We start from the raw sequence: 15,889 nt of genomic DNA, 5'->3' as shown, positions 1-15,889 counted from the left end.
ACTGAATTCTTTCTTTTCCACTTTTTTTTTTAATTGAAGTATAGTTGATATACAATGTTGTGTTAGTTTCAGGTGTGCAGAAAAGTGATTCATATATATATTCTTATTCAGATTCTTTTACGTTATAGGTTATTACAAGATACTGAATATACAGTAGGTCCTTGTTTGTTTTATATATAGTAGTGTGTATATGTTAATTCCAAAATCCTAATTTATCCCTTCCCTATCCTACATTTTCTTAACTAGAAGAAAATATAGGTGAATATTTATCTGTTTTCTAAATCTATAAATGGGAAAGAACTTTCTAAACCTAAAAGCAAGGGAAGAAACCACAAAGGAAAGTAGATTTAATCATAAAGATATGTAAACGTCTGAGTGTTAAAGAAAAAACCCAACATGTTTGCATTCGCCTGTTCGGATATGCCATCCTCTGTGGCTCTCAGTCTGTGCAGCCTCTAGTTTTTGAACTGTCTGTTCTGACACGGGCTTTGGCTCCACTTGGAGCAATGTCCTTACCCAGCCGCCATCACTGCGCCCTGTACACGTGGCCACCCTGACCGACAAGGACAAGGTAGCAAATTTAACATTCAACATCCTCCTTGGTAATTCTTTCACTGTTTCATTCAATGTGCATCTCAACATTTGACTTCACAGGAGCAAAAACTGTGTCTTCATCTTGTGGCATGGTGAGAGATTTGAGAAAGATTTACTAAATGATTGACAGAACAAGAAAATAACAATTATGAGGCCAAGCGAGAGGAAAATAATTTAAGGATTTGAAATCATCAAAAGTAAGGCTTTATGATCAGCTATCGATTTTCAATGCTAATGATTAGCCAAAATAATGTAAAAGATCAAACCCTGAGTGATGGAAAAGCCCACCATCTGAGCAGCAGGGTGTTCTCACCCAAGGGCCCCCTTCAGGACAAAAGGGACATGCGTTGATACAGTGCACAGGGAAAAGCTGATCCTTCGTTCCGTCATTCCATTGTAGCCAAAACTACATAAACCAGTTCTTCCAGTGGCTGGTTTTACTCTGCTCTCTTCCCCCATTGGACGTCATTTACAAGACTGGTGGAGAAAGCCCTTCAAAGACGGCAAGACGACCACCTCTCGCTGGACTACAGGAACACAGAAACACGTGTAGCCATCGAGCCACCAGACAGGAAGGCCCCTCCCACACTGACTCCCATCAGCCCATGGGGTAGCTCCTGAGCTGTCACCAAGAGCAGGACTGAGGAGGGACAGAAAGCCCATTACTCCTTTTTTACGAAACTGCCCTAAGCCTCTCCATCCCCTCCTCAACGCTTACCCGCATCGTCAAGGCTTTCCAGTTTACTTCGCAGTATCGTCTTCTTCCTTCTGATCAAGCCAGCCTTTGCCAATTCCTACCATTTCCATAACTCAGACAGTCTTAAACTACCTGGCATTTATAATTAGCTTACCTCCTACAATCATTTTTCCATGTCCTTTTCTCTCTACACATCTGCCTTACTTTCCAGTATTTAAAATACAACAAAATAAAACAAGAAAGGAAAAAACCTTCCATAAAATACAGCCTGGGGGGAACTGGGCATTTTACCATGGCATTCAGGAATCACCATAAAATGTGGAAGCTCCCACTAGGCTACAGCACACACAGTTTGAGATGTTATTTTATTTTATTTTTATTGAAGTGTAGTTGATTTACAATATTGTGTTAGTTTCAGGTGTACAGCAAAGTGATTCGGTTATACATATATAAATGTATATATCTGTATTCTCTTTTTTCAATTCTTTTCCTTTATAGTTTATTACAGGATAGTGACTATAGTTCCCTGTACTATACAGCAAATTTTTGTTGTTTACCTGTTTTGTATACAGTAGTGTGCATGTGTTAATCCCTTACCCCCAACTTATCCCGTTCTCCCTCACTCCCAGTTTCAGATGTTATTAGGTTAAAAATCTATGAAATTACCATTTTGGCAGATTGAAAGTGGTTGAATATTGAGACTGTCCCATGGTTCAATGTCATATTATAAGCACTCTGTTCAAATTTGACTTCCCTATGACTCCTAAGTTTACCTTTGTGCGTGTCCCACAAAAAAAGTCAGCAGAATTGTTGCATCGTGTCCTGAGCAAGGCACCAATTGAAGGGCTGGCAGGATAAAGCCATCGGCTTCTAAAAGCAGCTGAGGAGAGTGTTGGGGGACTGATGGTCTGTGTCCTGGCCATTTGTGGTCAGGAAAGGGACACCTGTGTGCCTGTCTGCTCCTTTCTCCTGCCTGCCCTTTGCAGAGGAAACGCAGCTGTAATGTCCTCTCACCACAACAATGAGGAGAAATGGGCAAGAGGCTGTTTCATCACCTTTTCCTCTGCCCTGATGCCCCGCTGGGGACTGGAGAGCAAGCATCCACTGTGTTTTGGAAGCTGCAAGAGGAAGTCACTGTCATTAACCCAACTTGGGTCATTCCTTCCGGGGTACAATGGTTGGAGGTGGAAACGTTAGCAGGAAAGCCAGAGGAGTTCTTTGACCCACGAGCTCGTGTCTAGGTCTTTGGGTGAGGTCGCAGGCGTCCACTTGTGTCACTGTTTATGATACAGATCACAGTGGAGTTTTACCCTGAAAGTAAAGGCGAAAAAGAGGAAGAGTCTGGAGCTGGTGTTGGTGGTGTCATCATAGCCCCAGAACACAGTCCAATTTTGTTTTCATAAACAGGAAATGTCTCTTTTCACAGCTTAAGATGAAATATAAAGAAGCATTGTTCTGGAATGACTCTCTTCCCTCTTCTAGTTGATGTTTCTAATGGATTACCCCACCACCCAAAAGCCAAGAGGGCCAAGACTTTTCAACAAAATCTAGCCCTGGGCCACTTCTCCAAGCAGAATGGGCTTCACTTTGACATCTTCCCTATCCTCACTCACTTCTGTGCCAGCACTTCTCTGCCTTCCAGCATCTTGTCCCTGGTCCTGCCTGGTCCTTCCTACCAGGAGTAATGCATCCCATTTGGTCATCTGTGCCAGGGTCCATGCCTTAATGGGTCTGCATGTTGCACTGAGGATAAAAAGTACATGTATCTGGGGACTTCCCTGGTGGTGCAGTGGTTAAGAATCTGCCTGCCATGCAGAGGACATGGGTTTGATCCCTGGGCCAGGAAGATCCCACATTCCACAGAGCAACTAAGCCTGTGCGCCACAACTACTGAGCCTGCGCTCCAGAGGCCTCGAACCACAACTATTGAGCCCACGTGCTGCAACTACTGAAGTCTGAGGGCCTAGAGCCTGTGCTCCGCAACAAGAGAAGTGACCGCACTGAGAAGCCTGAGCACTGCAGTGAAGAATAGCCTCCCCTCACCATAACCAGAGAAAGCCTGTGTGCAGCAGCAAAGACCCAATGCAGCCAATAAATAAATAAATAAAGTATTTTTTTTAAAGTACATGTACCTGTATATGGAGAGTACTTAGAACCACACTGTATAAATAAGCTTTCTATAAATGTTAACCAGTAGTAATGTAGGAGGTGGTAATTAATTATTGCTATGGAGACTGGGGTGGTATGAGCAGTCACTACTTGAGGACTTTGATTAAAAGTCAACTCTAAATTACCGAATGGGAGATTACAGGAGCACTTCACCTTAGCTCTCTAAAGCAGCGCTGTCAAACATAAATGCAGTTGGAGTCATATGCAATGTTAAATTTTCTAGTAATCATATTTTTAAAGTAAAAAATAAAAAAGATGAAATTAATAACATTTTATTTCATCCATGAATCAAAAATATTCTCACTTCAACACGTAATCGATCTAAAAGTGTTCATGACATATTTTACTTTTTTCAATGCCACGTCTTGGAAATCTGGTGTATAGTTTACACATACAGCATACCTCAGTTTGGAGGCTAGATTTTCAATGATTAAAGTCAAATATAATCCTACCAAAGCACTGAAGCTTGGTTTAATGAGAAAAAAAAAGGACCTTTGTTGCTTCAAGTTTTAAATTTGAATTTAAAGTAATTAAATTTCAAATCCAATTCCTTAGTTACGTGTCAAGTGCTCAATAGACACAGGTGGCTAGTGGCCAATTTATTGGACTGGGTAGGTCTGAACTGCCCACCAACTTCCCCTGATGCCCTCATACCTCCCTCCAGGCTCGCTCACACCCTGGCCCTGCCTCACTCCCCTTACTCCCCTTACTCCCCTGCACTAGTTCCTGCCTACCCTGAGCCTTTGCTCACATCTTTCTCTTTACCTGGAATGCCTTCCCCTCCTCTAATCCAAATGCCTCCTGCAATTCCAAACTCACCTCCACCATGAAGCCTTTCCCAGCAGCTTCCTCTTAGAACTTATCAGCATTCCCTCCAACCTGGTGTGCTCTAAGCTCTGTTACATGCAATCTGAACACATTTGCATCTATTTGCTAACTGTGTGTGTGTGTGTGTGTGTGTGTGTGTGTGTGTGTGTGTGTATGTGTGTGTGTGTGTTTTATTGGCATATAGTTGCTTTACAATGTTGTGTTAGTTTCTGCAGTACAACAAAGTGAATCAGTTATATGCATACATATATCCTCTCTCTCTTGGACCTCCCCCCCAACCAAATCCCCCATCCTATCCATCTAGGTCATCACAGAGCACCAAGTTGAGTTCCCTGTGCTATACAGCAGGTTCCCACTAGCTATCTACTTTACACATGGTATATATGTCAATCCTAATCTCCCAATTCGTCCCACCCACCCATCCCCAACTGTGCACCCACATGTCCGTTCTCTACATCTGCGTCTCTATTCCTGCCCTGTGAGTAGGTACATCTATACCATTTTTCTAAATTCCACATATATGCGTTAATATGCGATATTTATTTTTCTCTTTCTGACTTACTTCACTCTGTATGACAGACTCTAGGTCCATCCACATCTCTACGAATGACCCAATTTCATTCCTTTTTATGGCCGAGTAATATTCCATTGTATATATCTACCACATCTTCTTTATCCATTCATCCGTTGATGGACATTTAGGTTGTTTCCATGTCCTGGCTATTGTAAATAGTGCAGCAATGAACATTGGGATACTGTGTCTTTTTGAATTATGGTTTTCTCAGGGTATGTGCCCAGTAGTGGGATTGCTGGGTCATATGGTAGTTCTATGTTTAGTTTTTTAGTGAATGTCCATACTCTTCTCCATAGTGGCTGTACCAATTTACATTCCCACCAACAGTGCAAGGGGGTTCCCTTTTCTCCACACTCTATCCAGTATTTATTGTTTATAGATTTTTTGTTGATGGCCATTCTGACCAGTGTGCTGTGATACCTCATTGTAGTTTTGATTTGTATTTCTCTAATAATTAGTGATGTTGAGCATCTTTTTATGTGCCTCTTGGCCATCTGTATGTCTTCCTTGGAGAAATATCTATTTAGGTCTCCCGCCCATTTTTTGATTGGGTTGTTTGTTCTTTTGACATTGAGCTGCATGAACTGTTTATATATTTTGGAGATTAATCCTTTGTCAGTTGCTTCATTTGCACATATTTTCACCCATTTTGAGGACTGTCTTCTCATCTTGTTTAAGGTTTGCTTTACTGTGCAAAAGATTTTAAGTTTGTGTATGAGTGCTCACACGAGCATTCCATGTTTCCAACTTGACTATAAACCTTTCAGGAAAACATCCTTGGCATTACAAACCATTTTCCTCTCATCTGGGCTATCACAGTAGCCTCCTAACTGGTCTCCCTGCTTCCTCCCCTGACCCACTTGAAAATCCACCCTCCACACAGCAGCCAGAGTGATCCTGTTGGAAACATAAATGATCATATATCTCTCAAGCTAAAAGCCTTCTGGTGACTTACTGCTCTTCTTAAAATGAAATGCACATTTCTCAGCCTGACCTCTACCGCCTTACTGGGGTTGACAGTGGTCTGCCTCTGTGACTTCATTGCCTCTCCCACAACCGTGCCCAGCCATCCAACTACACTGTCCATCCTTCTGCTGCTTGAGCACCTCAAGTTCATGTCCACCTCAGGCCAGTGCCCTTGTCGGACCCCCTGTCTTTTGTGCTTGCCCTAGCCCCAGATCATGCCCAGTTGATTTCCTCTTATCATAGGTGAGGTCTTGCCTGACATCCCATTAGTCTCCACTCCCACGCCTAAACCTCAGTCTTACACTCTTTCACAGCGCTCTGATTTTCTTCATCTGTTCTTACAACTTTGTTGATCTTTTCTTAAAACTATTTGAAATCATTGTTCGTTAATTGACTGGCTTGTTTAATGTCTGCCTCTCCACTAGAATGTAAGCAGGGAGCTTACCTATTCTGTTCACTACTGTACCTTAGGGCCCAGAGGCTCAGCAAAATGGAAATCTTCAATTAATATTTCAAATTAATGAATGGATATAAAATCCCATGTAACTCCTACAGTTGGTAAAACCCAATGATATATTGAGGGCTAAATCAATATCACAAGTCACAAAGCAGATAAAACAGTGGTTGCAAACTCAAGTCCCTACAGAGACTTGGCAGTAGTATATGAATAAGGCACAGGAGGGAGGGGTGGGGACTGTGGCCAATTGGAGAGTGCTGGTTCCATTTAGAAGAGGCAAAATCACCCAGCTCAAATCATCACTGCCATCAGAATGCAGGCCTTGTGTTAACTAAACCTCTGATTTTTCAAGAAAAACTAGACATTTCAATCTTTTAAATAAAATGTTCTAATTACTAAAATTATAAAGACAAAATAAATTAATCAATAAGACCTCTGGATTTATTTAGCCTACCAGTTTGCAACTCTGAATTCTAATGCCTTCAGTTTAATTTTTATTTCTTCTTCAATTTCAGTTGAACCTTTGACAAAAAACAACCTGAGACCCATAATTTTCTCTCATTTTTATTTTTTACATTCCTCTTCTAGTGCTTCCTTCAGCTCAGTAGCTCAGAAGTCATTGGGGTTTTTGAGTACCAAATCCAATGCCTTTTTTTTTTTAAGTGTACAACTCAGTCTTTTGTTGTTGTTGTTGTTGTTACAATTTAGCTTAATTTTAATAAAATGTTTCCCAAGCATTATTTTGACCAGGTACCCAGGTTTAAGTTATGAACATCGACAGTGTCCATTTATATAACCACTCTTGAAGTTGTTAAAGTCTTAACCATTTTCTAATAATTAGCCTATTTTCTACACTGCTTATTCACATATGTCCATTAACAAATGGAATGTTGTCTGTTACATTTATTGGTTTGTGAGTGTTTTCTGGAAACTGCAGTGTCTGTGAAGACCGATTTCCATGCTGGCACTGCATGCATCCAAATAGTGATGCACAGAGGCACAGAATTAGAGCAACGAGAGCATATTCAAACACTAGCATGCCCCATCCCCCCTTTTATTGCTTGTTTTGCTTAGTACTTCTTAAAACAAAAATAAGAATCTCAAATCCAACGTTCAACTGCCAAAGAAATAACAACAGCAGGGCACATACTTAGGGATCGAATGAAATTTTAAGCACTAGCTGGCGCAAAACAGTAGACATTGGTTTATGTATATTTTGACCTTATTATCTAAAACTCAACAAGGGTCTTCCAAACAAATTGTAAACTCATACCAACACAAATTCAGGTTCAAGCATACACATGGAATAACAGTGTGTTCTTTGGGATTTTAAGTGAGTACAAACTCTGACTGTCCAAATTTGAATTCAGGTCTTGGGGAAGTGAAAAGCTTGTTTGTACTAAGCAACTGTGCTACACTTCTACTGCAGTAATCATTTGGGATGATTATAATCTAGCCTATCCTTGGTTTCATCCAGTAAAATGCAGAGGGTACAAACAGGAAAGCATGCCAGCCAGTTAAGTGTTCAACAATACATGATTTTTATTCTCTTGCTCTGAGAACATGTATCAAAAATATATATATTAAACCAAGGAAAATAATTGAAGATTTATGGGCCTCTTGTGCTTTAAAAAGGGGGAAAAAAGTAGCCACTAATTTGCTCAGATACAGCAGGCTTAGTGGTCCTGTATTTTGAAGATTTTAAGAATGTTTCTTAAGGTAAGAGGAAAGGGAAAACATTCACTACCCCTTTCCAGAATTTAAACAGAGGGCAGTAGACATTCTTTACACCCAAATAAAACTATGGCAGCAGTGCACATGTGACCAAGGTGAATGCAGAATGGAGATGTTCTAAACACAGCTAGGACTCTCAGCAAAGCTAATACACTAAAATCATATGATTACATTTTGAAAGAAAATGCACAAAAACCAAATAGGAATTTTGAGATTTTTCATTTGAAGGTAAATCTTAATGCTATTAAATTCACAAATATGCTAATTTAAATACCCAATTCTATTATCTAAAACACACATTGCAAACATACAAATATCTGTTCTCTCCACATGTCGGAGCCCATTCATTTCATAGTTTGGAAATGGGGAGAATAGATTTCCCTTAAACTGCAAGTCAGCAGGTGTTTCTTTACAGTTAACTTTAGCAAAATTCATACAAAATAATAATTAACAATGATCTTCTTTACTTGTTAACTCACAAGGAAACACCTTCAAAACTGCATTTTGTTAAAGTTTCTATACTAAAATGTAGAAAAACTGAACTACACAAATATTGAAAAGTTAAAAATTTCTTAATTTTTTATTCCTGGTACCACTACCACAATTTACAGGGCAATATACCTGATGTAATGAAAAGAAAAAGAAAAAGAAAAAGCTACAACAGATAAAAGACCTCAGGAATGTACATCTAATTGACACTACATTGCATTAATCAATAGCTGCACTTTTTGCAAACTGTGGCTATGACAGTCCTGAACAAGAAGGGTTTCCTGTTTAAGCTGCAGTAACTTTTCTGACTATGGATCATCGTTCCTCCTGTGGCAGATTTTTCCAGTTCCTCTAATGCATTTGGGATGACTGTCTCCAAGTAACCTGCAGCTTTCCTGACAACTCCTCGCTCTCTCTCCTGCTAAGAACTGTAGCCCTTTTCTTCTGAGTTTTTAGAACCTTCTGCTACCATATCCACCACTTCCACCACCAGATCCATAACCACCACCATACAGACTGCCCGAGCTTCTTCCACCAAAACTGCCCCCCTTCATGGGTCCATAATTTGATTGCTGTTGTCCACTATAATTTCCAAAATCATTATAGTTCCCACCACCACCATAGTTACCTCCAAAATTTCCTCCTTCATTGTAACCATCATATCCTCCACCACCACCACCATATCCACCACCTTGGTTTCCATATACTGGTCCACCACCACCATAGCCTCCTCTACTACTATAACCAGGTCCACCGCCATAGTTGCCACCATCACCTCCAAATCCATTATATCCACCATCACCTCCTCCATAACTACCTCTACTGCCACCACCTCCACCACCATAGCCTCCTCTCCCACCAAAGATTCCACCACGGCCAAAGTTACCTCTTCCACCTCCAAAGTTTCCTCCACGACCCATAGTTGCCAGATCCACCTCCATGACCTCTTTGTGATCCAGCAGATTGCATTTCTTGTTTAGAAAGGGCCTTTTTCACTTCACAATTATGCCCATTAATAGTGTGGTATTTCTGAACAACAATTTTATCAACTGTATCATGATCATCAAAAGTTACAAAAGCAAATCCTCTCTTTTTTCCACTCTGCCTGTCTTCCATAAGTTCTATGGTTTCAATCTTGCCATACTTTTCAAAGTAGTCTCTCAAATTATATTCTTCTGTATCTTCTTTAATACCACCAACAAAAATTTTCTTCACTGTTAGATGGGCACCAGGCTTTACAGAATCCTCTCTAGAAACAGCTCTCTTTGGTTCCACTACACGCCCATCAACCTTGTGTGGTCGAGCACACATTGCTGCATCCACCTCTTCAACACAAGAGTAAGTCACAAAACCAAAGCCCCTGGAACGTTTTGTTTGGGGGTCTCTCATCACCACACAATCTGTAAGTGTGCCCCATTTCTCAAAATGTTCTCTTAAGCTGTCATTTGTAGTTTCAAAGCTCAGACCACCAATAAACAGTTTTCTCAACTGTTCTGGTTCCTTTGGATCATGGCCCTCCTTCCCCCCGGCGGCGGCTGCGACGGCCGGAGTTGGGCTGGGGGCGACCGGGCGGCGGTTTTACCTCCATTTTGAGACCGGACTCGCCTCTTCCAACTCGAGTTCAATCTAGTCATTTTTAATATATTCAGATTTGTGCAACAATCAGTGACAATCAATTTTAGCATATTTTCGTCCCTCCATAAAGAAACTCTGTATCCATTAACAGTTACTCCTAATTTACCCCCAGCCCTTCTCCTCTTAATATTTTCAGGCAAACATGCATCTACTTTCTGTCTACTATATGTTTGCCTATCTAGATATTTCATGTAAATGGAATCATACAATATTTGTTTTTTTATGATTGGCTTCTTCCCTTTAGCACAAGGTTTTTGTTGTTGTTGTTGTTGTTGTTGTTTATTGGAACATAATTGCTTTACACTCTTGTACCAGTTTTTGAGGTACACCAAAGTCAATCAGCTGTATTTATACACATATCCCCATATTCCCTCCTTCCCTCGACTCCCCCCCACCCTCCCTGTCCCGGCCCTCTAAGGCATCATCCTTCATCGAGTTGATCTCCCTTTGTTATGCAGCAACTTCCCACGGGCTATCTATTTTACAGTTGGTAGTATATATATGTCTATGCTACTCTCTCACTTCGTCCCAGCTTCCTCTTCACCCCCCCACCCCACCCAACCTCATGTCCTCCAGTCCATTCTCTGCATCTGCATCCTTATTCTTGTCTTGTCACTGGGTTCATCAGTATCATTTTTTTTTTTAGATTCCGTATACATGAGTTAGCATGCAGTATTCGTTTTCCTCTTTCTGGCTTACTTCGCTCTGTATGACAGACTCTAGGTCTATCCACCTCATTACATATAGCTCCATCTCATTCCTTTGTATGGCTGAGTAATATTCCATTGTATATATATGCCACATCTTCTTATCCATTCATTTGTTGATGAGCATTTAGGTAGCTTCCATGTCCTGGCTATTGTAAATAGTGCTGCAATAAACATTATGGTAAATGTTTCTTTTTGGATTATGGTTTTCTCTGGGTATATGCCCAGGAGTGGGATTACTGGATCATATGGTAGTTCTATTTGTAGCTTTTTAAGGAACCTCCAAACTGCTTTCCATAGTGGCTGTACCAACTTACATTCCTACCAACAGTGCAGGAGAAGTCCCTTTGCTCCACACCCTCTCCAACATTTGTTGTTTCTAGATTTTTTAATGATGGCCATTCTGACCAGTGTGAAGTGATACCTCATTGTGGCTTTGACTTGCATTTCTCTGATGATTAGTGATGTTGAGCATCTTTTCATGTGTTTGTTGGCCTTCTGTATGTCTTCTTTGGAGAAATGTCTATTTGGGTCTTCTGCCCATTTGTGGTTTGGGTTATTTGCTTTTTTGGTATGAAGCTGCATGAGCTGCTTGTATATTTTGGAGATTAATCCTTTGTCTGTTGTTTAGTTGGCAACTATTTTTTTCCATTCTGAGGGTTGCCTTCTTGTCTTATTTATGGTTTCTTTTTCTGTGCAAAAGCTTTTAAGTTTCATGAGGTCCCATTTGTTTATTCTTGATTTTATTTCCATTATTCTAGGAGGTGGGTCTAAAAGGATCTTGCTTTGATGTATGTCACAGAGTGTTCTGTCTATGTTTTCCTCTAGGAGCTTTATAGTGTCTGGCCTTACATTTAGGTCTTTAATCCATTTTGAGTCCAATGCCTTTTGATTTCAACCCTTATCTTCTTTGATCATGTTAGACCTTGGGAATCAGTAGTGTAATGGGTGCTAAAAGACACTGCCTGGATCCCCTTCAGGAATGCAGGCTTATACCCCTAAACTGCTGGGAGCATTGCCTATAGACAACCCTTAGCTTTCAGCCTCCTTTGGGGATTATCTAAGCTGAAGAGAGCTGCCCTGCCCAAGGCCATGCCCCCTCTGGAGAGGGGTGGGGGGTGAGGGCAGGGAGGGCAACATCCTTTGACAGATTGACACAAAGGAATAGAGTCCTGTCTCTCTTGCCCCAACTCAGGACATGTCTGAAGAAGCATACCCACTTTGGAGTTCCCTGTTTCATTAACCTCCCTTTCATAAATATTAGCACCCCCTAGTCAATTCTTACACATAATCTTCATCTGAGTCTGCTCCTTGGGAACCCCAAGTGTGACTGTTGGTACAAGAAATGAGAATGTGGACTAGATCTCTTACCACCTGGCTGGCAACAAGAACCCCATCCCTGGTGTTGGGCAAAGAACAGATAGCCCCTAGCACAAGGTTGCAGGGCCACTGTCAGAACTTTCCCATGTGATGAAATAGGATGATGCGCTGGTAGAGGGGGATGCACTAGCTGGGGCGATGAATCAGGTATTTGGGAAACATAATTATAGGGACAGTGGAATTTGGTGGTTCTCAGGAGGTTCAATTGAGTTGTGAAGAAAGATAGTAAAAGTTCGCTCATGCGTAATTGGCACTTTGGGCTTCGTGTGTGCAAGAATGAGCAATCAAGAAGAGGAGTCCACATCTCAGCAAGGGGAATAGACACTGACCTGCCAAAGGAGGTAGGGCTGTTGTTACAGAATAGGGATGGAGAAGAATAAGTTTAGGCCCCAGGTGATGCACTTTGGTGTGTCTTGGTTCTCTTTTGCCCAATTTTGACTGTAAATGGACAAGTACAACAACACCCACCTGCAAAAGGCATGATGTCCAGTGGCTCAGATTCTCAGACATAAGGCACCAGCTTAGCCAACATGATCAGCAGATGCACTAGCTGATGGTGAAGGGAATCTAGGCTAGAGGGAACAGGGGAAAGGTGGGGTATCAGCTATAGCTCTGAAACCAGCTGCAGTGACTGGGGCTATAATTTAATCCTGTAACTGTCCTCTTCCAAGTTTTCCTCAGGATGGTATTCAATTCCCATTGAGTCCTGGAGGAACTGCTCTGAGAACATACATGCAATGATTCTGAAGGGCACAGGGTGGACTGTAGTGGACACTGTAATGTGCTGCCCAGACCACACTTCAGGAATAGACTGGCCACCACCCCACCATCCAGCTGCCAGCAGACTGTCCCAGGATGCCAGTTACCTCTGGGAATGGCCTCAGCTGAAGAGAGCCACCTCACCCAGGGTCACACCCCTTCGCAGAGCAGCCTACTTCCCACAACTCCACAGCATGGGGGTATAAGGGCTCAGTCCCCTCACCCCAACTCAGGACATCCCTGAAGGGTCATCCCAGCTTCAGAGTTCTCATATGTCATCAGAAGCTTCAGCTAAGATCACATGACAGCTTAACATCTCCCTCTGTCCAATTCTACTTCTTTCTCTTCTCTTCTACTGGTGTGTTAACTCCAAAAACATTTCCTAAAATCCTCTTGGATGACAATCTTCTTCTTAGGATCTACTTCTCCAAAACTTCAACCTTCAACATGCTGACTTTTCGTTCCTTTTTTTTAAAATAAATTTATTTATTTATTTATTTATTTACTTATTTATTGGCTGCGTTGGGTCTTCATTGCTGCACGTGGGCTTTATCTTGTTGCGGCGAGCAGGGGCTACTCTTCGTTGCCGTGTGCAAGCTTCTCATTGCAGTGCCTTCTCTTATTGAGAAGGGCTCTAGCTCGAGGGCTTCAGTAATTGTGGCATGTGGGCTCAATAGCTGTGGCTTGCTGGCTCTAGAGCGCAGGCTCAGTGATTGTGGCACACAGGCTTAGCTGCTCCGCAGCATGTGGAATCTTCCCAGCCCAAGGATCGAACCTGAGTCCCCTGCATTGGCAGGTGGATTCTTAACCACTGCACCATCAAGGAAGTCCTGACTTTTCATTCCTGAAGTCGCCCTTAATTCTCAAAAGTCACATTCCTCCTACCTCTCTGATGGCCTCTACTTCCTTCTCAGGACACTCCTCTTCTTCCTCCCATTCCCTAAGGGTAAAGGTACCTTATCTAAGTCACCTCTCCTTGAAAGAGAGGGTTTTCTGATAACAGGATGCTACCTACTAGCAGAAGATCTACACCCACACCTACATCAATGAATTGCTGTGGTATCTTTACCTCTCCTATTTTTCACATTCCCTAAAAGTAAAGCATCAGTTTCTCTTGCTTGGCCCTAGGAAATATAACAGAGGGTGATATGTATGGGAAATGCACTTCCCAAGTCCACAGGGTACTAGAAGCTTCTCTAATCCTTTACAAACATTAATATTTTGTAATGCTATCATCTTTCCCTCATTGCTGGTCTACACACACACACACACACACACACCCCTCTTATCACAAAGATAAGGCAAAAACACACACCCACAAACTATATATGAATTCCATCTTACTGCCCATCTTTTAGTCCATTGCCTGATAACCTCCAGCCTCTGGGCAGCAGGGCCAATTCCCTTTTTTTTTTTTTAAGAGCATAGGCTCAGTAGTTGTGGCGCACAGGCTTAGTTGCTCCGTGGCATGTGGGATCTTCCTGGAGCAGGGATCGAACCCGTGTTCCCTGCATTGGCAGGCGGATTCTCAACCACTGCAACACCTAGGAAGCCCAGCCAATTCCCTTTTTACTTCACATCAATTCTTTGATCCCATATGACCAACAGAATCTTATTAGACTAACAGGTGGTTTCACATAATAGAAAACACAATGATCTGAGAGCAGAGGCCCAGGTTTTAGGCAAAGCTACACTGCTTACTAACTATTCTTAAGCGAGCTCTTCATCTCCCCACTTATAAAAGTTAGAGATAGTCCTTCACTAACCAACCCTCTTCCTAGGACCATCAAGAAGATAAACTAATAATTTTTATGTGGAAGTTAACAGGAAATGGAGACACATCCATAAAGGAAAATTTACCTTTGAATGATGTACATGCTGCCTAAAGGATATACCTAGATTTAAGCAAGTGCAGGTGAGTCCAATTTAGGGAACCCAGGCCTCCTGGAAGCCCCCAGATGACTTAAGCCTGAGTGTCCACTCAAGGCTGCTGATCCACTGAGGAGGGAGGTCCCTGGAGGCATTAAGTCACTGCTGTGCTCTCCCACTGCCTCCCTCCTCTGCTCTAAGAGGCCAAACTTAAGGGCTGCTCCTTCCTCCAGCAGCTGCTTCCCCATGTTCCTGAGAGATCTGTTGGAAAGTTGCCTGTTTTTAAAATTCCCTCCCCTTCTGTTCACTTTTGTAAGCCTCCTCTGGGAAGTTCATTCTTTACAAAGCTCATCTGTGTCCCCCAACATGACAGTGAGTGGGGATGATCACCTGCCATGCTGATCCCTAACCAAGTAAGAGTACCTCCTGCACAGGAATCTGCCCTTTGCTCTATTTCCTCTGAGGAAAGAAAGTCCTACAGCACCAGTGACTAGAGCCCAGGGAGATGTTGCTTTGGGGCACAGGCATGAGGAGGATGCCACCCGCTGCTTGGAGGAGGATTTCCCACCCTACAATTCAGCTGAGTACAGGGAAGAGTGCATTGCTGAATGAGACTTCCAGAGATTAGCTTGCTTTTGCCTTCTTGCAGGCAGATATCTAAACTCAGACCCATGGGCATTTAATATTTTCTGGGTGATCTGTAGGGATGGGGTCCTCTCAAGCTCCCCAGGCTCCCTTATTCTAAAGTTTGAACATTTCAAAGATCCGGAAGTTCTACCATCTAGCCAATCAAAATCTCGATTGCTTTACCTTAAACCCATTTAATTCATTTACACTTTTATTTATCAAATACTCTAATGCCTGCAGTGGCCAAAGCATAAAGGGAGCTGTTTCTCTTGCAGAACTATTGGTAGGCATGAATGGTGGCAGCTCACTCTCTAACTCATGAAAACCCTTCATCTTCTTGCAGGCATCTTGCCCAGCATCTCTGTGCCTCTTGCCCCATTCCATCTCTAGCCTTTCATGGCTTC

The 15,889-nt window shown here is 42.2% G+C and overlaps 1 pseudogene; it reads right to left on the bottom strand.

Moving 5' to 3' along the window:
- Positions 1 to 8,893: 8,893 nt before the first annotated feature.
- Positions 8,894 to 10,096, bottom strand: LOC130847847 (heterogeneous nuclear ribonucleoprotein A3-like; annotated as a pseudogene).
- Between the last annotated feature and the right edge of the window lie 5,793 nt (positions 10,097 to 15,889).

Source organism: Hippopotamus amphibius, chromosome 3, assembly GCF_030028045.1.
Source record: "Hippopotamus amphibius kiboko isolate mHipAmp2 chromosome 3, mHipAmp2.hap2, whole genome shotgun sequence".
Taxonomy (NCBI): Eukaryota; Metazoa; Chordata; class Mammalia; order Artiodactyla; family Hippopotamidae; genus Hippopotamus; species Hippopotamus amphibius.
The sequence above is the reverse complement of the archived record's forward strand: the minus strand, read 5'-3'. Positions and strand labels throughout refer to the sequence as shown.